Genomic DNA, 22845 nt, shown 5'->3' with positions numbered 1-22845 from the left:
TTGGATGAACTTTATACTTTTGAGTAATACTGTACAATTTCTTTATTCCYGTGTATTTCCAAGAGCTGCAACTAAAGGGCAAAATCAATACTACTATCTAGCATTAATTTGTTAGTAATTGTGTGGAAATACTAATTAAATACAGTCTAAATAGCTTACTTTTCATTTTGCACACATATATCCCTTAGTGGTTTTTTAAGACTTCTGGTGCACAGCATGAGCGAGTTCTGTTGTGTCAGCAGAGCAGCGACCTCATCACTGGTGTGAAACTGAGTAATTGTTGGTTTGTTTATAGAACATGTTTCTGTTTGCAGGTTTTCTGGCAGATATATATTGGCCTTGTTATGTTTTGACCATAAAACCCCAGATAATTGTTAGGTAATGAGGAAAGTGCAAATAATAGTAAAAAATCCTAAACCCACACACACAAAAAGCAACTGTTACAATGTGGTTTTGTGCCCTTGACCCACAGAAAWCAGGTTTGATGTATTTGACATTGGATTGACTCATAGCTTTCATCATCCAACCAATAATTGCCTTCCAGGTATTCAYGTTTCAGTTTTACATTATTTTGTGCTTTCTGGCTCGTGGAACAGAATGTGGGGTGGAAAGGGGGGATATGGAGAGGTGTAAAAATACATGTGGATTGTATTGGGTGGATTTTGGATTGGGTTTATTGTGGATTGTATCAGCTGGATTTTGGATTGGTTTTATTGTGGATTGAATTGGGTGGATTTTGGATTGGGTTTATTGTGGATTGTACTGGGTGTGTTTTTCTGTGAGAAGTCACAAAGGCACTGCTGCAAAATTTAAATCAGAAGTTGTGCCATGAAGTCATGGACGATCTGTGTTTCACTGTAATTCATTTGGAAGGGTTTTCCTCCATCCACACTTYTGAGCCATTCCTGCCTTACTGGCATGGCAAAATATTCTTCATTTTGCAGAAAAGTTGCATGTGATATTCTCTAACAGAAACTTATTGTAAAGGATGATCACAGGTCACTAAGATGAGGAAAACAGGTGATTGAAAAGACAGGTAGCAAATGTTCAGGCTTTTCCATCCCAGTCATGCCATCTCTCTTTAATTTTGACTTGCATTAAAAGAACCTCTAGATTATGCAAAGAGCGTAGCAATCAGCTTAAATAATAATAATAATAATGAAAAATCAGCAGTTTCCTTGAAAATCAGGTTTGAGGCATTCTTTGCAAGAATGGCAGTGGCTGCATTTATTCACTGGTGTTTTGCAGAGGCATCTGGAGGAACACCAYGTTCCCCTTCCAAGTTTCAGGAGGATTTTGTGTGAGCAGAGTGCTCACGTGGTATAACTTTAATTTACTTCAGTCAGCTTTACAGATACAGAATGAGATATCTAAGTCTCAGGGGTGGTAAATAGCTGCAGAAATGTGGCAAAGATAATTTATTGTTGTATCTTAATTAAAACTATAATTAACAAATAAACATTTTGCTAATAACATGCTAACAAATTTTCTGAAAGGTAATATAATCAGAGACTTGACTCTTATTTTTCCTTTACAGTCGTGCATTTCCATTGGCATAGATGAMAAGACTTGTRGRTTTGGGTTTGGGTTTTTTTCTTAATATGATCATAGTTAGACTCTGGACCAGAATTTTAATTTTAAGATTTGGAAGATTCTTAGACTTGGAGCAACTATTGCCTTTTTCTCTCTTTTGTTTGTGAACAAGCAGTAAATGGTTTCTCTGCAGCTTTAAGTCAGAATACAGCCYTTTTACATACTGTGAACAGAAATAGAAGGAATGGGTGTCTGTTCTGCACTACAGTAACAGTAGGAAATATAAAAAGAAACTATTTCAAGGTGGCTCAGTTAGCTGACAATTAGAAATTGGCAGTATTTTATAAAAAAAAAAAAGGAGTTATGTTCTAAGATTTTTRCATAAATTATATTTTGAAACAGTARGAGACTTGGATAACGTGATGCATTTGTACAGTGGCTGCAAACACAAATTGGTAAATCAGATTTTTTCCGTAGTACAGTCTTATCTGATTTTCACAGATTATTTAGTTTTAAAAATACAATTGTTCAATTAAGCCACTTAGAACTGTTTATTTTGAAAATCTTTTACATGTGTAAATGGCTTTGTGATTCTAAGCAAATTGGAGCGCTGGGAGTGTAATGCATATTTATTAAATGTTTTGGCCTGTAGAAAATGTTTTCAAAGGCCTTGTTCTCCCACAGCATTCTAAAAGTACACGCCAAAAAAAAAGAGCATCATCCTCTGACTGTGTGGAGCTAAGAAAAGAAGTGACCTGGAGGAATTAGAAGAGGTGATAGAAGGACATATTTTGGCTGGCAAAGTCAGGGCTTCATGTTTAATTTACAAAAACATTAAACTTTTCATGTTTAATTGAAAGGAACAGTAGAACGTTGGGATTTATAATCCCAGCGATGCTGTGTCAGAGCTGCACAGGGTTGGTGCACGGCTGCAGATGTATAGAAACATTTTACTAAAAATGCCTTTATTTTTTTGTTTCTGAAGGGGAAAAAGGGAGAAAACAGCAAAGGCAGCAACAACAAAAACAACACATTAGGCATGCACTACTAGTCTGGCTAATTCTAGCWGTGCTATTAGCAGACATTTAGGCAAATCTATTAACATTTAGCATCAGCACAAATGCGATTGCATTCCTGCTTTTCCTCTCACTGGCAAAATATGCATGGCCATTCAAGGGAGGAAAAGGATACTGAAGCTGTTGCTTAGGTGGCTCAGTCTAAATGGGGAAAGGGGTTTTAGGAAATTGTGGACTTGGAAAAGAAACTTGACTCAAAAAAGTTATTTAAAAAGGGAGGGAGACATCCTAAAGGATAATGCTGATCTGTTCTGTGCATCACCACTGGTTTTAATTTTTAAACAGGTCTTCAACATTCAGCTTTTCTATCCAACTCTTCTTTTTTTTTTTTTTTTTATTTTTGGAATTTAGGAATAGCTTTTCCAGCTGTATACAAAGTAGACCTTTTTTTAACTGCATCCATTGTACAGTTCGAGTTAAAAATATTTTTCAAGTTACAAATAAAAGTTCATCTTCTAAGGTATATCAGACAACCATACAGCAGGACAAGCTGAATTTGTAGTTGCTGTAATTATCTTCTTTTTGACAGTGACAAAGGGCAAATGCTTTATTACAAGTCATAAAAAGTCAATAGAGTACACATATTGTAATGTGATGCTGTAAATGGGAGAAGTCTTCCTACCTCTAGCTGAGATTTTTTGTGGGTTGACTAACAGAAAAAATAGTATGACAGAAAATTCCCCTTAAACTTTGCAATTAAAATATTTGGGGGAAAAGTTGCGATGAATTCTAAGTATTAAACTTTTTTTTAAGGGCTGAAGTGTATATCTTTTACTCAAGGACTCTGCATTATTTAAATAGCTGGCTGTGTAATCCTTATAAATTTATCATTGCTTATGTTACATATCCTGTTTAGAAAAGAAAACAAATCAGCATTATTCMACTGTTGCTACTTTTAATAATTTCAGTTTGCTTTTTATTGGCTATCTGCTGCTTTGAGCCACCCAAGTAGCAACATGACATCAGGAAGGAGCCCTTGTGAGCCAAAATAGAAGAGTCCCTGTGTGAACTGAGTTATTACAGATACTTCTGTTATCTGCTCTCCCTGCTCCTCTCCTCATGGCTGTAAATGGTGTTAATTTAGTGCRACCTCTTGGTCCCCTGGAGACCCCAGAGCTCCCAGGGACATTCATAAAACTTGGTGCCTGCTCAGGCCCTTTGGTTTTTTCCAGCTGTGTAARGCATTAATTTGTGGGGAAAAGATTTCTGACCAAGTGTAGCATCAATTTTTTTCCTGTAGTGAGAGTAGTCTATATTAATTCCTTCTATTTTTCTCTGTCTCCTACTCCAGTGTGTGGGCAGCCCTGATTTTCCTCTTCATTTCAGTTCTGTATATTGGGTCTAGTCGCTGGAGTTGCAGCAAATGAAATGCCAAGTCTTGTCTGGGGTTTTTATTGCGCTGATTTAGGAACACGTTTTGTTGTAGGACGATACTGTTAGAATGCCTGAGGTCTATTATTATGGCAGAAAATCATCAATTTTGACTGATTTTACAACTCCACACTTTTATTTTGCCTTTTCACCTTTACCGTTGAGGTTTGCAAGTCGTTCCCTCTGTCAGCCTCCTGTGCATGGTTGAGCCCCAAGGAAAGGTTTATGGTCAGGGTAACCCCGATCTCGAGTGGATGGCCAGGACAGGGGGTCCCTCGGTGCTCTGTCACCACCTCCCCCCCAATTCTTGGCTGCCTGGGCTCTCCCAGAGCTCCAGGGATCACCTCCAGGAGGAAGGGCCACACCTGATGGGGAAAAGGGAGCAGGAGCTCAGGGATGTGTTCGTGAGCCCCTGGGGGTTTAAATTCCCACAGCCCCTAAAGGGTCACAGGGTCACTGACAGCTGGAAGGGAAGGAGCTGCAGAGTTTCCTAACTRAAGTGAAGGGCTCTGAATCTTCTTTCTCCTGAATTCTCTCCCGATGAGTCCATTGCTTAAATCCTTATTCACCTTTTTAAACTTTCATTACTAAAATTYTGTGTGACTCATGGGTATAAGATGCTCTAGCAATTCTATTTTTTTCAGTAAATAGACTGCTTTTGCTCATTTATATATTTAATTTCTCAAGCCATTGCTTTGGTTTTTATATATTTTTTATTACTTCCTTCTCTTTTAGTGAGGAAGGCAAGAATCACATTTATGCGAACCAGATACTTTGTTACGCTAACACATATTTTGTACTTAACAAGTACAGATTTAAGTGATTATTTATATAAAACGTGTGAGAATAAATTCTTTCTGTGCTTGTCTCTTGAGACTGAGATTCACAATTCTGAATTTTTCTACATCTAGCAGCTAATGATTTAATTTGTATTTGTGGCAGTTTAAACCCTGTCACTGCTCAAATGGCATTGACTGCTGCTGTAGAAATACACAAACGTCAAACTATCCCAGAYTGTTGCTTAAAAAAAAGTCAAGATTTCGATACTTAATTTCTCAATTAGATATTAATCTTGTAAAGTGAACTGTTTGAATGTAAAAGAAGAGTAAATAAACTGTTCTTCTACAGAATTCTTGAATATATCTCTCAAAAGTCAAATTTGTTCTSCAATGCTAATGTATTTCTGAGTTTCAGAGGATTTGGGACCTTTTAMGCTGTCTTAAATTTTCTCTGCTACCTTTTGACACATTTTGGAAAAGCGTAATGAACTTCTGTTGAAAGCAGCAGAATTCAAAAGTGTTCAGCAGTGTCAAGCATGATGCCAGAAAGAGTGCAAAGTCTTTTAAGTGATCATAACAAAAGTTGATCTAGAAGTTCCCCCCAAAGTTTTCTGAATTTTTTTTTTTGAGTCATATTTCACATAGGAGCTGATTTTCTTCCAGCACATCATGATTTCTTTCAGGGACTGTTCTGACACCATCATAGAGACCCCTGAAACTGAAGTCCACCTTAGAGCATGGAATGATGTTWTTGCTGGTTTGAAAAAAAACCTTTGAAGAAGAAAGAGGTGGTTTTGGGGAAAAATACTTAATTGTAGTGAGCATGCAGTAGCTGCAGTCCTCCCCASGCTGCTGAATCACAGCACCAGTCAGGGCCATGGTGGGCAGAGGAGCAGCAGCAGCTGGAGTCATCCCAGTGGCAGGACAGCTTTCAGCTTCCCCTCGGAACCTGCTGCTTGTCTACAGGCAAAGAAATGTTAAAGCAGTGTTCTTCCTCTGTAAGAACCCAAAATATGAGATTCTAACCACATGGAGAGTTTGAAATGTCAGCCTGATTCTGTTGTTCCCTCCCTCAGAACCCRAGCAGACACAGAGGGTGGTGGTGCCCTGGGTGGTACCTGCTGCCTTTAGGATGGCCAGACCCAACAGCATCTTCCTGGAGAGGCACTGGGACAGTCCCCAGCAAGGGGATGTTGGACCCAATGATGCTCAGGGTCCCTTCCCATGAAATTCCCACCCATTCTTTCATTTTGGGCCACCTTGCTCCTGGGGATAAGGCGCTGTATCCCTGGAGTCCATCCTGSTTTTCACAGCTGTCCAGAAGCAGCYACAGGGAGCAGAATAATGCAGAAAAGCATCCTCAGTTACTTTAAGGTTGGGGGAAAGCCGTGAACGGGCTCGTTCCAGGAAAATATCCCAAATGTTCACTTGTTTGTCTAGGTATTTAAATTTGAATGCTKCTCTGTTAGAGGTTGTTCAGGTTGATGGAGGGAACTGAGCTTCAACTTCCATCAGAGGCAACCTCTGGCTGAATGTTACCAATGTAAATATTCTCATTTTAGAATAGTTCKGCAATCAATAGTTCTGATGTGCCTGTAACATTCAACATAATATTGTAATAATGAAGCTGCTTTTCTGCCTGCTGTCTTTGAGCTGGCTGCTGTGCTGGTCTATGGTAGTGGCAGAAGTTAATAATAATAATAAGTTTTAATAATACTCGGCAAAGAATGATCTGGATACTATAAACATTTTCTGTCCTACTAATTTCTGTAGATAGGAGGGATATAGCTGTTGATGTAGTTGTTAATTACTTTGGGGTTTTTAAATCCATATCAAGGGTATAGTTACTTTAACAAATCTTAATCAAGCCTTTCAGTGGCAATATTGAATTTTAAAAGTAATAGTTACTGGTTGCAGCATGACTTCGTTAGTATACAGGAAAATCATCCCGTGGTGATTAACATCTATTCACATCTTGGAATGCATTATGGGYTCTAAATTATCATAGAAATTAATGCAATCTTCTTAAAAGGGTTTAAAATATGGTAATAGATACAGCAAACCAGCACCTGCAGCTCAAGGTTCCAGAGTTATTTAAGTTGGATGTAATTATATTTATTTTGCAAGCATCTAAATGAGGGGGAGAACAAGACACAAAGCTTAATAAAAATTGAAAATATAGGCATTCAGAGACCAAGACAGACTTTAAAAATTCTTTTTTATTTAACCAAYATATTGCTGTTCCTGATGCATATGAAAYAYTTTGTCCATTYTCAAGTTTGMAACCTRTGGCAGAATTCTGACATTCCTTGTTCTGACKTCACATTAGTRAATTCRTTCAGCTGGATTTCTTGTGWTTTTTCCCYAGTAAATCAAGGARGAAAATGTATTACWCAAGTTTAATTTTTCAAGGCTRCTGCATCTCACCTGTGYACTGTACTCRTTTGGTGTTTTTTTAAGGGTCATKTGCAGTTTAATTTTCCAGCAGTCTRAAAGAACAGGATGTATGAAAATCAAAATACAGCAGTTGCTTGAAACCCAGTTTTTGGTTGATCCTGTTGGAGTWRCAGGGAGCAAACAGTGGTAGCYGAAAATGAGCAGGTACAATTAACCTGGGGCAGAGGTACTGCAGAGATGTGGTAAATGCATACATGAGTAACTTGATCTAAACTTGACTTCAGCTCCCATTCTGCAATTAAAATAATGGAGCTAGCCAAGAAATAATAGCGGATTTTTTTTCTCAGAAGACTATGATTATGCCACCAGTATAAAAGAAAAAAATAATATATTGATGTATAATGTGTATTTCTGTTGACTRTCTGGGGCATAATAAGTAAATATCTGCTTATTCCTTATCTCCTTACTCTCTAGATGTTTCATTGAGTGAATCCCTGCCTATCTTTAAGATAACAAGAAGACACGCTGACATTTGATGGCAGTGTTCATTGCTCATAATGTGGAGCGTGTACAGCACATAAAGTGCAGAGTTGGAATGCCAGGAGAGATTTACAGATAACAGAAATTAGCAGAAAACGCTTCTTATTATCAGTAGAGAAAAGCTGTATTTTAAATGACAGCCAGATGCTTGTTTGCTGTGATTATAATGCAATGACAATATTCTGCTTGCAGTGCTGTGGGCATGGCAGCCAACCACGGGCGTGGGGCATTTGGGGACTCTTCAATGTTGGCCTTTTTTTTTAAATTTTATTTTTACTCTTTCTGAAGTAAAATGTTGAATTGCTGCTCACTGTGCCAAACAGTAAGAAATAACATAAAAATTGTTAGCTGTTTAATGACAGGTTTTGGCTTTTGGTGGAGGGAATGTTGGAATATGTGTATTTTGTTAGATGTAGTACAGAAAAGTCAAATCTTTGCAGTATCATTAGATTATCATTCATAAGTACTTCTGTTTCAATTTTCTCAACAGTTCCTTCAGCACTAGAGGCTTTTAAGCATCTGTTGATATTGTATGATGATCTTAATGAGATAGAAAAACAAGTGTTTTCTGCATAGGAATGAGTTCAGAATATTTTTGTCCCGTTTGGAATGAAGTTTGAATTACAATGTAGTCCTTATGTAGATATCTTTGTCCAGCTGTAACACTTGAGATTTACTTCAGCCATAAGTTTGAGACTAAAAGTGAAATAACTAAAAGAGTAAAGGGAATAAAAATGAAGGGATTTTAAAACCCCAACACACCACATCCTACAACAAAACAAAACCCAAGGAAGGTCAGTAAAGAGTGCAATTACTAACACATTCAGAAATGGAAGTAATGGGTTTTTAAAGTGAAATGGCTAAAACCAATAACTAACAGTTCATATGGGCAATATTGCTAGCATTTGTATCTCTTTAAATTGGTTTTAACCTCTCCCTTTGTGTGGAGCTATTAAAAAATTAAGGGAGAGGATGTTTAGRGAGGCAGATTTATGTTAGCTCATGGATTGCACCGTTTTAATGAGGCCAAAGCAATAAAGCCTCTCAACAGATCCTGAGGTCTGGGTGATGAATGTCTGTCTTCCRCTGATGATTCATGGTGTTGTGCTCCAGTCTTGGAGTTGCTGTTTAAATATGGAAATAGGAATTTCTACAGTTATGAACTACTCTGGAATGATTTACTCTTTCTCAGGAATATGTGTGCAAATGCATTTGAATAAAAATCAGATAAGTTTTCCTTCTTGGCAGGAGCAAGTTTGAAGTGGTTGGGTTGGAGAGAATGTTTTTACGGTGTCATTGATTCAAAAATAAATAAAACACATGCACACGTGTGCTTAAATGTGTTACTCAGGTGGTTCAGGCATGTCTGCAGTAAATTGATCATTAATCATATGTAGTAAAGTTACARTGAGAACTCAGCAGTTGCCAGCTGTGCTGTTTCCCTGATGCAAGGTTAAACATGTCGTGGATAAGTAAGTGCTGGTTTTAGTGAAGAGTGGATAGTAATTATTGCCAATTGATCTTCCCTTAATGGCTTCATTTGTTATTTGTTTTATTTGATTTAGTGAAAATCTGCTGTGAATCAGGCTTATAATTGAAAAATGGTGCTCAGGATTTATCATTTGATGGTCCTTATGATTTCTTCTTTTAGGCCTTGATTTTTCCWTTTTGGTCCATTTTATTGCCTTGAAAACAATGTGAAACAGCAATTTGGAAGTGGGCAAGCAGCGATACCTCTGGTTCACATCCACATATGCGTTAAAGTTTATATTGTGAGCTGCAGTGTCTAAAAATAGGATTGGTGAGGACATTTGTGATTGCTGAGTGTATTCCTAAGGGAAACTGAAGTTGCTCAAGAAATAAATATCGCTGCTCTTCCACTCAGTGGCACTGTGAGGAGCAGATCCCATGCWGTTGCCTTCCCTTCACTCACAATATCTTCACATATCACTCATGGGGGAAAAAGCACCATCAAAATAAAGTAGGTATGACTTTCTGTGACACACAGCTACATTGTTGGTCTGAAAGTTTTATTAACAGCTCACATTTATATATTTTTATGATACTTTTAAAATAGTGAGTTATGAACGATTGAAAATACCCTCCAGCTTAATTGAGAACCATTATGTCTAGTAATTGCCAGTGATTTCAGAAACAGCCGTTGTTCTCTGGCCTATTAACATAATTTGAATTTTTTATTGCACTTCATAATTATCTGTTGGAGTTAAAAAACAGGCCCATTTACTGAAGTGTTTAAGAACAAAAGCCCCAAATGGGCTGGATTGTGATGTATTATTTCTATTAACCAACCTTGCTGGAACCGTTTTGTACATCAGTTTTTGATGGGGTCATGGCTTCTGATACAAGAGGGTGGATTTTCCCGTTCTCGTTTCACTAAGTGTAGGTAAAACAGCATCTTTTCAAATTGTCTTTGACTCTTCCTTACATATCTACTCCATTTAGTCCTCAATCCCACTTTTACATGATCTCCACGATAGCTGAGACCAGCACTATTTCACCCTTATACACTTTACAAATTCCATCTGCTCACTGTGGCAAGTTAGCAAGGACAGAAGACACTTGGCCCCTGCTTAGTTCATGAAAGTTTTAGATCAAGACTTCTTTTTAGTTCTGTGATTTGTGAAGTGAAAACAAGCTCCTTATCCATCACTTGGACTTCTGTTTACTTCAGTAAAAGAAATCATTGCAACTTCTGTGTTATTACTGGTTTTCCCAACCCATGATAACATACAGCATGCTCTCATTTGTGATTATAAAACCCTCCACTGACTGGAAGATCTCCTAKTTGTTCCTGTTTCTGTCAGAATCCTTTGTAGAAATTGTTTTAAGCAGGTTTTTCTTTCTTGAGCRTTTAGACCTCAAGCCTTCAGGTAATCTTCTCAATTAGTCCCTGGGGCTGTAGAGAGACACGAAAGTGAAGTTCTCTTAGCAGCTAAAATTGCACGTTTTTTGTTAAAATTAAGGTTTTAAACAATCTGGAGGGGGAAAAAAAAAAAGAGGATAGGAACAGATAGAAGTCCTGGACTTTTGTCTAACAGTAAAGACAGTGAAATAAGTGATCACCTTTTCAGAGAGAATTGTAACTAACTTTTTCTTGTAACCCTCTGGCAGTGAACACTGCTTCTCTCTWTATTGATCCTCTCTGTCTTACTAACTTCATCTACATCCTCCTGAAATCCATCACAGGTTGTGTTCAGCCTTTCCCTATTGGAAATTCTGAGAAGATTTGGAGGGTAGAGGACACAGGGCTGGGGCTGGGCTGGGAGGGGACAGGCTGGGAATGTCTCTGACCTYATAAATGCTTATTTAGGGCATTCARTTAATAAATAACTCCACCCATCACCTCTTGCTTCCTTCTGCTGCAGAAACATTTTACACTGCTTTTTATATTCCTAATCAGAAAGCACATACCAGAAAATTGGTACAACTTGTTGGGGAAAAAAAGTCCTGCTGATGAAAAGACAGGCTTTGCTGTGAGCCAAGAGAAACAGTTCCTAAGCAGGTGTGGGGGAGTTGTTTGTTGTGTTTGGGTTTACTCTGAAGAAAATGCTTTTCCAATAACTTGAYTGAGCCCAGCTGTAAACCTGAATTCCAGACATGAGCTTTCTGCAAACTCTGGGTAGCATCCATGTACCTGAGGATGCTGAGGACTCTAAAAATCTCATGCATGCCTTGGCCCGTGACAAAAYTTATATTTAAATAAGCCCAGAGCTTTCTGAGGATTTTTTTTTTCTAGGAATGTTTTAGATAGGTGAAGTGGAATGAAAGGGAAATTTCGTGCTATGTAAGTGATGTATCATTGAAAATTCTAAAATAAATGTTATGTAAGTGTGATTCTTCGTGCTTTAGTGTAGGAGGCATCCTTTGGAAGACAGCAGGAAAATCACCCTTAATTAAAACTAGGAATCTGGAATTGTTATGTTACTTTTATGATCAGTTTTTCTGTGGGCTTCTGGCTATTGCTACTGAAGCAAATCTTACAGCATATTGGGATAAATCAGACTACTTTTGYCTTGCAGGACATACTTTTTAATGCCTCCTGCTTGCTGCTTTGTTGGTTTGGGTGTTTTGTTTTTTTTGTTTTTGTTTTTGTTTTTTTTTTTTGTTTCAGTGCCATCAGTGTCAAGTAAAACATGTAACTTCCTTCTCATGAGTAATGAGAATTTTTTCTGAAAGTAACTCAAAGATAACTCTTGGTAGTGTTAAGACACCACATATCCTAGTGTGCATGCACATATGAGTGTATATGTCTATATTTAGATGTGTTTATCCATACGCATGATATACCCCTAACTCTTAAATATTAAGTGACTTTTTYCCCCTATTATTTTCAGCAGAGTAAAGGAAGATCCTTAAATTGGGGTCTGAGAAGGGTAACCTGCAGTAGCCCCTTGGGGAGAATAAACAGCAGAGGTTTTTGCTTTATAAGAGATTAATACTCTAAACTGTTTAACATTTTTCATTTAATAATTAATCTGGAKCATTCATGACCCTAAAGCTAGTGCAATGCATCCCATTTGAGTTGTAGCAGTTGTTATGCTGGCATAATGTTTTATGGATTATTTTTAAGTATCACTCAGGATTCAACTGGTGATTTTATATGCCTTGGGTCTTTTTGTAACACACTTGTTTTATTTTTCACTCTTTTAGTGGTGTTTTATCTATTTCCTTGTGTGTGCTATTGATCAGGAAGATATCAGGTCTCATATGGAAGTACAAGCAAATGACCAGGGATATTCTTGGCATTAAATTTTGCAAGGTGTTAATTACAGGCATTTTTGAGGGTTGTTGCAAACTTCAAAGTTGTTCACCAGAGAAGAAGTTGATGATTTTTTTGTCTCCTTCAATGGGCATTTATTTTCTAGGATAAGAGAGTTACTTATTTACTCTCATATATATTTGTATGTATCTGTGTGTGTGCTATAAAAATATGTATAAAGTTTTCTATATATATATATATATATATATATTCTATATATGCTAGCATGTATACATGATTGAGCTTCTGGGGGGTTTTATTAAGATTAAGAATTAGGGGGAGGAGCAGATGATCTCAGTAATAACAGTAACACAGACACTTTGTTATTAAGGGAATATGTTCTATGTGACCTATGAGATTACTATTTTGGAGATCTTAGGGCTTGTGTTTTCTTTTGTTGCTCTTGTACATTGTGGACATTTAGTGTAGGGGATATAATATAATATATATAATATAATATAATAAATAATGGTACTAAATGCAATAAATAGATGTCACTCTCTACTTATAGTACCCAAATGTGCGCTCAGGTATTTAATGGCTGTTCTAAATCAGAAGACAGCGGTGCCACTGTTGTGARTTGTTGTGGGGTTAATTCTGCAGTCCATGGTGAACCTAAAAACCAAACCAGCATTGAGCACAACAGAAAGGTTTTGTAGGTATTGTTTGTAAAGCCAAGTTACTGCACAGGAGCAAATTCAAAGTTTTAAAAATTTCAAGTGTTCCATACTGTGAGTACATGTTGTTTCAGCTGGATATCTATAAAATTATGTAGTGCAKAGGATGTTCTTTCTGCCCTATTTCTCTGCCTCACTGCTTGCAGGTGATGCCMAGGCAGTGCCAGAATTAGATGTGATGTGACCTGGGATTGTTCTGYGATTGTTTCATCTGGATGTGAGAGGGAAGCTGTCAGTGTGTTTAACACGGGACCGAGTTTCAAGTTGGGAGAATTGATTTTCTCCATGTATTTATTTGTAGCATGCAGTTATAAACACTGTAGTTGAGCTCCCTCTTTCCTCAAAACAAAAGCATAAGTGAATGGTTTAAATAATTATCCAGAGTTAAGAAATTCAGACAAGTTGCAAGTTGTTTTTATGGCGTTGAAACCTGACTTCAAGCAAGGGTGAAAAAGAAACAATCCCAGATTACTTAAGTACTTTTTAATGTTCTCTGTCTCCATTGATAGCCTGAATTTTTGACAGCAAAAGCACATACAGTTATGTGCAGTTCATCTTCCTTGACTGATTTCTCCATAAGCCTTCGGCTGAGTTTAGTTATGACTTATAGCTTGAGCATGGCATTTGGGAAAAACAGAAAAAGTAGTATAAATGTAAATGTGAAGAGCTACAGCTCATTCTGTTTTTGAAATTGTTGGTGTGAAAAGAACTCAACAGTGTTTTATTTAAACAAGGTCTGCTTCAACCTTGATTGACTTGCAGTAAATTGCCTGGTACGAGAGGCAAAAGGAAGTGGATAGAAAAATGGCAATCAACACCAAATGTTTCACATATTGATTGACAAGCACCAGAGATGTGCTAGAGTAAGATAAATTGGCTAACAGAGCCCATCTTGACAGCTCCTGAGATGGGAAAATTGTTCCTGTTAATTTGCTGCTGGGACCTTGTCATTTATGGGGATATATATTTGAGTGTCTTCTAATGGTGTAAACAAACTTTGGATTCCYAAGTAGCATATTTCAGCTTCAGTTGCTTTAATTTCTCTCTGTCCATGTCTTTCCGGGCTGTAGTTTTAAAGTGCTTTAAGATTGAAAAGATGAGAGAAACTGTCATTATTTTAAAGATACGGTTTGTGCTGAAATACAGAATGGTACATTGAAGCTATTCTGTAGCCTGTTTGATTTTTCACTGGAGTTTTGCTTTACCAAAAAGCATGGAACTGAGCCCATTTGTTGCAGGGGAAGAACATGTATCTTTATTCCTTCATTCTGGCAACTTTAACTGCTACTATAATGAAAAGATTTCTTACCTTTTTAGCACATCTAGTTTTGTGCTTCCAAATGCCTTTTAATCACGTTACAGGGTTTTTTYAATACTGCAGAATCAAGATCCCTTTTTCATACAGTGGCCTTTCATGTCTGCAATTTCTTTTCATTAAAAGGAAATTTTATCTTTTTAATTTCCTGTATTGGTCTCACAGAGTGCCATTAATTACGGTGATACACAGCAATGGTAGAATAATTAATGGTCTGATCRCTGTTGTGTTGCAATCTGCCACTCAGCTTTTATTTTGGCTTAATCTTTTCACAGAAAGAGAAATTTGACATAAACCTTCTCACTTAAGAATAACATTTTTCAGTTTTCATGTCAGCAAAGTGAGCAAATTCCAGTGTTCAGTTAAGGTGTGGCCCACAAACTATAGTTCATGTTCTGTTTCTTTATTTGAGTCTACTTCCCAAACTCTGAAATAGAAATCACCTTTGCAAAAATGGAAATATTTTGAACCTTATTAAATACTAGGCTACTYAAAAGCAATACTAGGTTATTCAAAAGCAAACTTTGATTTTCCTTTTTTGTAAGTGGTTTGGTAGGTTGTCCATAATCCTGTGCTAGGGTATTTTGTGTATTCCTCACCATCTTCAGGGAATAGTCAGCTCTACCAGAAGACATCAGAGAGGTTTTAAAGGGTTAATTTGGCCCAGCTCATCATTAATTAYAGTATTTCACTTCCCCCTAAGATTTTAAACTGCAGTTTTGGTCCAGACTGTATTCCTAGACCTGAGCACAGGGCATTATCCTGCATTGAATGAGCACAGCAGCCTGGAATTCCAGTCAGGAAAAGGCTGCTCTTGGGGGAGCTTCTCCCTCTTTARAAGCTTTTTGGGACTTCAGAAGCTTTTCAGGACTTCAGAAAAGTGCATAAACCCTGTGCTGAAGGCAGAAACAGAGTTTGCAGTGAGTTACATGGAGGTTTCTATGTTAAAGAAACATAAAACATGTTTCTATGTTAAAGAAACATTAAAGCTTTTGCTCTTAAATGCTGGGATGGTTGTCCAGTCTGGAAGGAGGATGTGTTACAGGCATGGTCATTTCTTGTAGGGGCACACGAAAATTCAGTGTAAAATACCAGAACAGTCTTAAATATTTGTAGCACCTGTTAAATGTTTGAGAAAAATGAATGTTTAGCCACCTAAAGTGCAGTAAGGCACAGGGAAGTTAAATGCTGTTGTGCTTTTGTGCTTTGGAAGATTTCACCAGTGACAGARATGATTGAAAAGGCAAACCTGTGGTTTGCTGTACACCCAAAACTGCTGCTAAGAGTGGTGTAAGAAATGGAAGATGGGATGTTGAGAGAAGAAACCAGATGAAGCAAGAAGAATGTAAATCTCGAGATCATGTCACATAAGTTTAAGTACCAATATCAAGGACAATTGAAGATAAATTCCCATCATCCTGGTGCTTTTCTGGCTGCGCCTCGCCCTCTGCCAGCACTAAAATACAAATACCTCTAGAGCGTGTCACAGCAGTGGGATAGCACAAACTCAGAAGTGTGTGCACCACACATTTAGAAAGCAAATAGAAACACCATATTTGAGCTGTAGGTGGAACTAAGAAAAGTAGACTTTAATAGCCTGAAGCAGAATTAGTCAGGATGGAGCACTGGCACATGATATGATTTTGATCATGTTACTTAAATTATTTTGCCATTTGTATAATATGGGTCATGCAAAGCCTTGTTTTCATTTCTAATTTGTCCACCAGAAATTAGAGCGGTTTTTTTTCAGTAAGCTGCAAAGAGTTAACACAAATCCCCTAATCATTATCCAACTCCCACCAGTTAGTACTAACTATGTACGACTCTCACTGAGTTTGTTAAATAATTACAGGTTGGAGTTTTCTCATGTTTGTTCAAGATAGTGTTATTTTTCCCACCTATTAGTGACTCCAGGCACTTGAATCGTTAAGTGTTGCAACGTTCCTGGAAATAAATGTCTCTAAAAGACAAAAAGCCAGCATTCWGGGGGATATGCAGCAGAGATGGTGTGAGTGGCTGTTTAACACTGCTTCAAATTTCACTAAAATAAGGTGAAGGCAAACACAAGGTGCTTGCAGAGTGGGAACAAGTTTGTMGCCCAGTTTATTCTCAGCTCCTGGTGTCCCTAGAATAAAGCTCAAATCGAGTACTTCTAGGTTGGTCTGAGGGGGTAGATTTCATAGGGTGCCTGCTAATTACCCACCCAGGGCTTAATTACAACCTTTTTGTTGGTGGAATTCCCTGCATGAATGTTTGGCTGATACAGCTGATGAACAAGGAATTTTCATTCTTCCCAATTTTTAAAAGCTGYCCATATTATTAAGTTACCATAAAATCCATTCACATACGGTTGTGGATCTTCCAATAAGCATCTTTTAAATACATCCCTAATCTTAGAACATTATTTTTGTCCCACGAGGAACAGGCAGTTGATGAGTTGTTACAATTTAATGTTAGTTAYAGTTAGTTCAGTAGAACCCTTTTTTAGCAAAGTTAAATTAATGCTGGTTGGTGTGAGTTTTGCTTCTGTGATTTTGTCTCTGTTTTTTCTGGCTGAATCAGAGGTAGGGTAATATTAGAGGAGACATTTTGACTTTATGAGTGATGGGAAAAAATCATTGAAACAAATTACTGTTTTCCAGCTATGAAGGTATCAAACATATGCCAAGTAATCAGCTCGCTGGTGTAATAGGTTCATGAAGGAAAAGGGTTTTCTAATCTTATTCACTGATGTTTTTCCCGAGACAGCAACAGCTTTTATAAAATGAGGCTTGTAACTTCTCATTACAGAATCTAATCTGCCCAGAAGACATTGAACAGCTGCAGAACCCTAACATCTTCTAGCTGTAAATTGCTTTTATTATTTATCTTTGTTTAACTAAAAAAGAAAGGGGCATCAGATGATTTAACAAGACAAGAATTAACTGACATTAGCTTTTGACAGCAGCAAATTATTCCTTTACATRCTGAATTGGTTTAGATAATTCTGAAGTCATGACTGTCTCCTTATTTTTAATATCCAAATTTCATAAAACTGATACATTTTGTAGATGGAGTGCTTAGAAAAATTAATTTAACTTTAACACTGGAAGTCAGAAGTGATTGATTTCCAAGTTAGTCTCATTCTCCTGCAGAGATTTTAACAATGATAATATCTTGCATTGGTACAGTGATTTCCATATTCAGAGATTACACGTGTGCATTGCTGTAGAAAATATTAACCACRTACGGGGGTCAAATGGTTTAAGGAAGATAACAAAGCTTAAACAAGCTTGTAGAATGGATCTGTAATAAAAAAAACAGAGATCAGGACTTGCTGGTGGTTCTTCATCTGTCCCTTTTCTATTATCTGCAGTTCTCAGACTGTGTTACTTCAGAGGRTAGGGAGAAGGAACATATTAAATATTAATATATTTCAATGGTTTGTTGTTTTTTGTAAAAGAAGTAATTTAATTTTTTTTTTCATAATGAGTTTTAAGAAAGCGAAGCAAGGTGTAGGAAGTTTTTAATTTTGTTGAAAGGGAAAAGCACAAATCTATGGTATGATTTGCCTTTGCTGATTCACTGTTATATAAATCACAGGTGATGATTTAGTGAAATCATCTAAAGTCTGTAGTCTATATTATACATAGTAAAGCCTAAATCTCTCTTTTGCCACTCTCTTTTAATCGTTGCAGAGCCATTCTCTGTCTTTCCCTGGTATGATATGATGGTATCAGCTGCACCCTTAGATGCCCTTACTGTCCCTTTTAATGCAGTAAAATACTTGAACTCATCAGCAAACAGGTCTGGCTTTGAGAAAGACCTTGTTTTCTCCTTTGACTCTTSTGAAATAGACTCTGAAAACCTTTTTCCTAGCTTGGCTGGTTTTGTGCCTGTTTATTTTCAGATAGGAGCTTCAGAAGCACTGGAAGTGCCTTTCTTCAGTGATAACTCTCTGCCATCCAAATCCTGATTTATATCTTTATCTTTTGCTCTTATGAATCCTGCTTGCCTTAGAGGAAAAATGCAGCAATTTAGGCAAGAGAAAACAACTTGCTGCTGAAGGAAATGATCACAGATTCAGATTCCTTTCCCTCTTYTTCTTGCATCCATCATTTGGGGCTCTTGTTTTGTTGTGTCCCCYGAAGTTCTGCTGAGGAAGGGGTTAAGCAGTGCTCTGCTGAGCTGGCTGAGCATTGCTGCTGGCTCCTGGAGAGCTCTGGGTGCTGTGTGTTCCTCTCTCCTGGCAGCTCAGGGTGCTTGGCTCTAGTCAGGGGAATAACTCTGTGCCCTGAGCAGAGCTTTGCCTCTGCTGGGCCCCGGTGTGGAAAAGCACAAATGCCAGTTTAACTACAAAAGTCACACTTGGTGTTCCCCACCTTGTCAGTTAACTGCAGTAATTTCCCCAAATACGAAATATTTATGTTCCTCATGCCAGTTAGGGCAATATATATTTAATTTATTAAATGTAACTCTGCTTGAGAGTGCCCAGGCCACTGGTGAGCAGTGTTGTGCATACATATTAGGAGATTTTTTTTCCTTTGCAGAAAGCAATTTTTCTGGGGAGGAAGGGAAGAGTCTGCTGAGTGTGCTGTACCTCAGGGAAGTTTCACCTTCATCAGCTGCCTGCTTAATTTATAGTGCTTTGCACTGCAAAAACGTGCATCTTACGTTATCTGGTTGTTTCCTGACACATTTAGCAGCTTTTCTCACTCTTTAAAGTGAACTTAGCAATGCTGACAATGTAGATGCTTCAGTTTAGGCTGACTTGAAAACGCAGTGAGAATGTGTTAAGAGGAGGAGGAGGGCTGTGAGCTGCTGCAGGGTCCTGCCTGTGGTCCTTGCACTGATTCTGTCCAGCTTTCCTGACAGGAGGGAGCCAAGGAGGACGAATCTGATCCTTCTCTTATCACCTCTGGTTAAYATCCACCCAATTCCATTGCCTGATAGCCTTCTGTGCATGATTTTAGTAAATATGAGCAATGCAGCAACTGCAGTTAATGATCCTGTCCATCATCTAAGTCGCTAACATAATTTTGTGGGATTGCTTTGCACAGGGTCCTATACTTTGTATTGGTGTAACATGAATATCAGCAGCTTCAATCAGTAAATGTCAAAACCTTAATTGGCAATTAAGTGCTTTACACCGTGTTTCTGATGCCATCAGCGACAGAGAAACAACTCTTCTGCTTTCACTCTTCACTTCCTCAGCTTCCTGCRTTAATTCTTGAATGCTGCTACAACTTCTAAAGAGCTGTGTTTTAGAAACACAGTTATCTTAAAGTTTCCCTCTTTCTGCAGTCTGAYCTGCCAAGGACTGCACAGTGAGATATTGGCTTGGGTGGATCTTTTCTCTGAGTCCTCATCCTCATGACCAGAGTTGTCAAACAAAGGGACTTTTCTGATAGCAATATATGTGAGCAACTGTAACTATTACAGGTCATTGATGTTTATTTATTGYCTGCTTGACTAGCAGAAAGCCTTAGAGAAGAGCAGAACAGATAGATCATAACCCCTTGATTGTGAAKATTATCAGCTGTTTAAACTTTTGAAACCTGATCTTGCTTATTAAAAACATCTACTTATAGGAAGATTTTCTGTCATAAATGYAAGTATAAATGAAGAGAAGCTGCTTCGGTGTATGAGATTCATGCTGCAAATGCATGGGGTTGAGCAGGCTACAGAGACGTTACACATGTCTAACTTTAGAAGAGAGATTCTTTTAGAATCTTTTAAAGAGCTGGGAACTTACAAAATATAGAAAAAAACCTGAGAATTCCATTGCAGATACAATAAYCTTTGACAACAGTATTTACCACCCCTGGGATTCAGATACCTGCTAATGACAGGAGTTACTGAAATGAATAACTTAAGAGTGTGAGGTGGCAACACACAGGTCGTGATCTTCCCTCCTGACCAAATTAATGGCAAAATGGCTATTTAAGGAGTCTGGATTAATCATTAGACCTGATAAAATAATATATGTTTTTGGATATTATTTATGTCTGTCTAGAGGTGTGTGGCTAAATACACTTCAGTATATAAAAAATGTATATAAATATATGCACGCATATGAATGCACAATTACTGCTCAAAATAGTTGAATTCCAGGGGGTTTTGGTGGTTCCCCATTTCCTGTCATGCACAAATACAGGATTTTACACACACATGGACTTCATTTATCCAGAGAATGCCATAGGTCCTGTAAAGGAGCAAGAAGAAGAGAGAAAGGGAAGCATATCTCAAATACCCTTCAGTGTCTGATGAGCAGCTTGCATCTCTTTTGATTGTGTCTCTTGTTTATGTATATTCATGCTGGGAGTGATTGCAGGCACTCTTTTCCTCTGTTTTTTTTTTCCTTCTGGTGATGGTGTGGTCTCTCAGGCTAATAGCACCTGAAGTGTCTCTTTTCCCAATGTGTTATTGTGATTGAGATGAACAGAACTCTTCTCCCCTGTCTGGGCTTGAGACATCACCAGCTGTGAGCRTGGCCTGATTTCTGAATGTGAGTTCTACAGCAGATTTTAAGCCTTAAGGACTTCAAGTGTAGCAGTAATTCAGGAATGGTGTCATAAAAGTTCCTGGGCTGGAGAAGAAACATAAGGCTGATTTAAAAGGAAAAAGGAATATATGGTATAAGAGGGTAAAGAAAACCCCTGCAGACTGAGGTGCTGTGTGGTATGGAAGCCCAAATCTGAATGAAGTTACTAAGTTACTTCTTCCTTCACTCTGAAAAGAAAGATAAGATAAATGACAGGAGAAAGGGGTGGGAGGAGAGGAAATTTGTTTTTTCTTCTTGGCTGCTTGCTCTTTTTGAAAAATGCCTTCCAAATGCTGTATTCAGTATCTGTACAAGTGTTTGTCATGCATGAGTCTATGCAGTCTGAACATGCATATGAACAGATATTGGAAAAAGAACTGATACAATTCCCTTTTGAAAATGTAATATAGCAGCTTTAAGTCAGGTTCCCTTTGTAGCRTTTGTATGTGGTTTATGTTTCTTTGACTCTGTTACACAATTACATTATTGCCTCAATGTAGGTATCCATTACATAGCGTTCTGTCAATGCACAGCTASATAAAAAACTTATTCATAAAAGTTTTAATATATTACTGTATGAAGACCAGACACAAATTGTAGGAGCTTCTGTTGACATTCTGATTTAACTTTTGAAAACAGCCATGTAATAGAACACTGACATTATCATAAGGCTCAGTACGTTTTATAGACTGTAGGGCATTGCAAATCCCACTGAGAAGCAGTGGAAATTTAGAATCTTTTAAAGAGCTGGGGAGTTTCAAAATATGACTTTTGAGGTATCTGCAGACACATGGATGGGTCTGACAAAAGAGCTCAGGTTTACAGAGCCTGCAAAGCTTAGTCTGTTCTTTTAACTGGTACATTGAATATATTTGACCAAGATGCTTATATTAGTGTGACTCAAACCCSTTATTTCTCACTCAAGAGTGTGTAGTAACAAATAAATTACATGGGTCATGCTCTATATAGCCCAACTGCATCCTCACACTTGTCTTTGGTACTTCCACAACCATTCTCTTGCCTGTGGTTCTGCAGATATTTACCCCTTAGATTAATTTCTTAAGGCAGCAGAACTTAATTGTGTCTTTCTGTTCCTCTCCTGTAACTTTTCAGTTCATTTCCCACCAAATTTTACAAAAGGCTGGGAGTCTTATTATACATTGTGTGTTTCAGGGGCTGGGGGTAGAGAGAAAKGTGCTTTTTAAAGCCCCTGAACAGTACAGGAAAAGGCTCTAGTGGCAGTTTAATATTTAGTAGATGCAAAAAAMCAGCTTGCTAGACAGAGATCAAGAATGTCCCAACCACAAGAAAARCTTTAATTAAATTTGGCTGTTTGTTAGGCAGTCTAACCATAGGATAGATTGGCAATAGGTTCTGTGGCTCACAGGCATCCATGTTTTCCAGTCAGCATGGGATTGTGGACAGATCTTCCTCAGGAGCCAACTTGCCACCAAAATAATGGACATTTTAACAGCTTCATACCTTCTGTTTCCTCTCAGCTACAAACAGAGCCATAGTAATTAGACATTTTGCCTTTTCTTCAGGGATTTGGGCTTTATTATTTCAGGATGGTAACAATGTGATTAGCATTCCTGACAAAAGACTTCTTGAGGTTTTGGGGTTTTTTTTTTTTTTYATTTCTCAATGTATTCTGCAAAAATGTGCCTAAATTGCTCTAAGATACCATATGCAGTTTCCACAAAAGGAAAAAAAAATCTTTTCCTTCATCTCATACCCTCACACGTTCGACAGTTTTATAATATAGTAATGTATTTCCATATGATACATGCAGTAAATGCAGATTGAGAATTTATAAAGCTTCTTCTTTCAACTTCACAGTGTTGAAGCAGAGCC

The sequence above is a fragment of the Malurus melanocephalus genome, unplaced genomic scaffold (genome assembly GCF_030028575.1).
Source record: "Malurus melanocephalus ecotype Western Australia unplaced genomic scaffold, MMel_1.1 scaffold_268, whole genome shotgun sequence".
Classification (NCBI taxonomy): Eukaryota; Metazoa; Chordata; class Aves; order Passeriformes; family Maluridae; genus Malurus; species Malurus melanocephalus.
Note: the sequence above shows the minus strand (reverse complement) of the source record.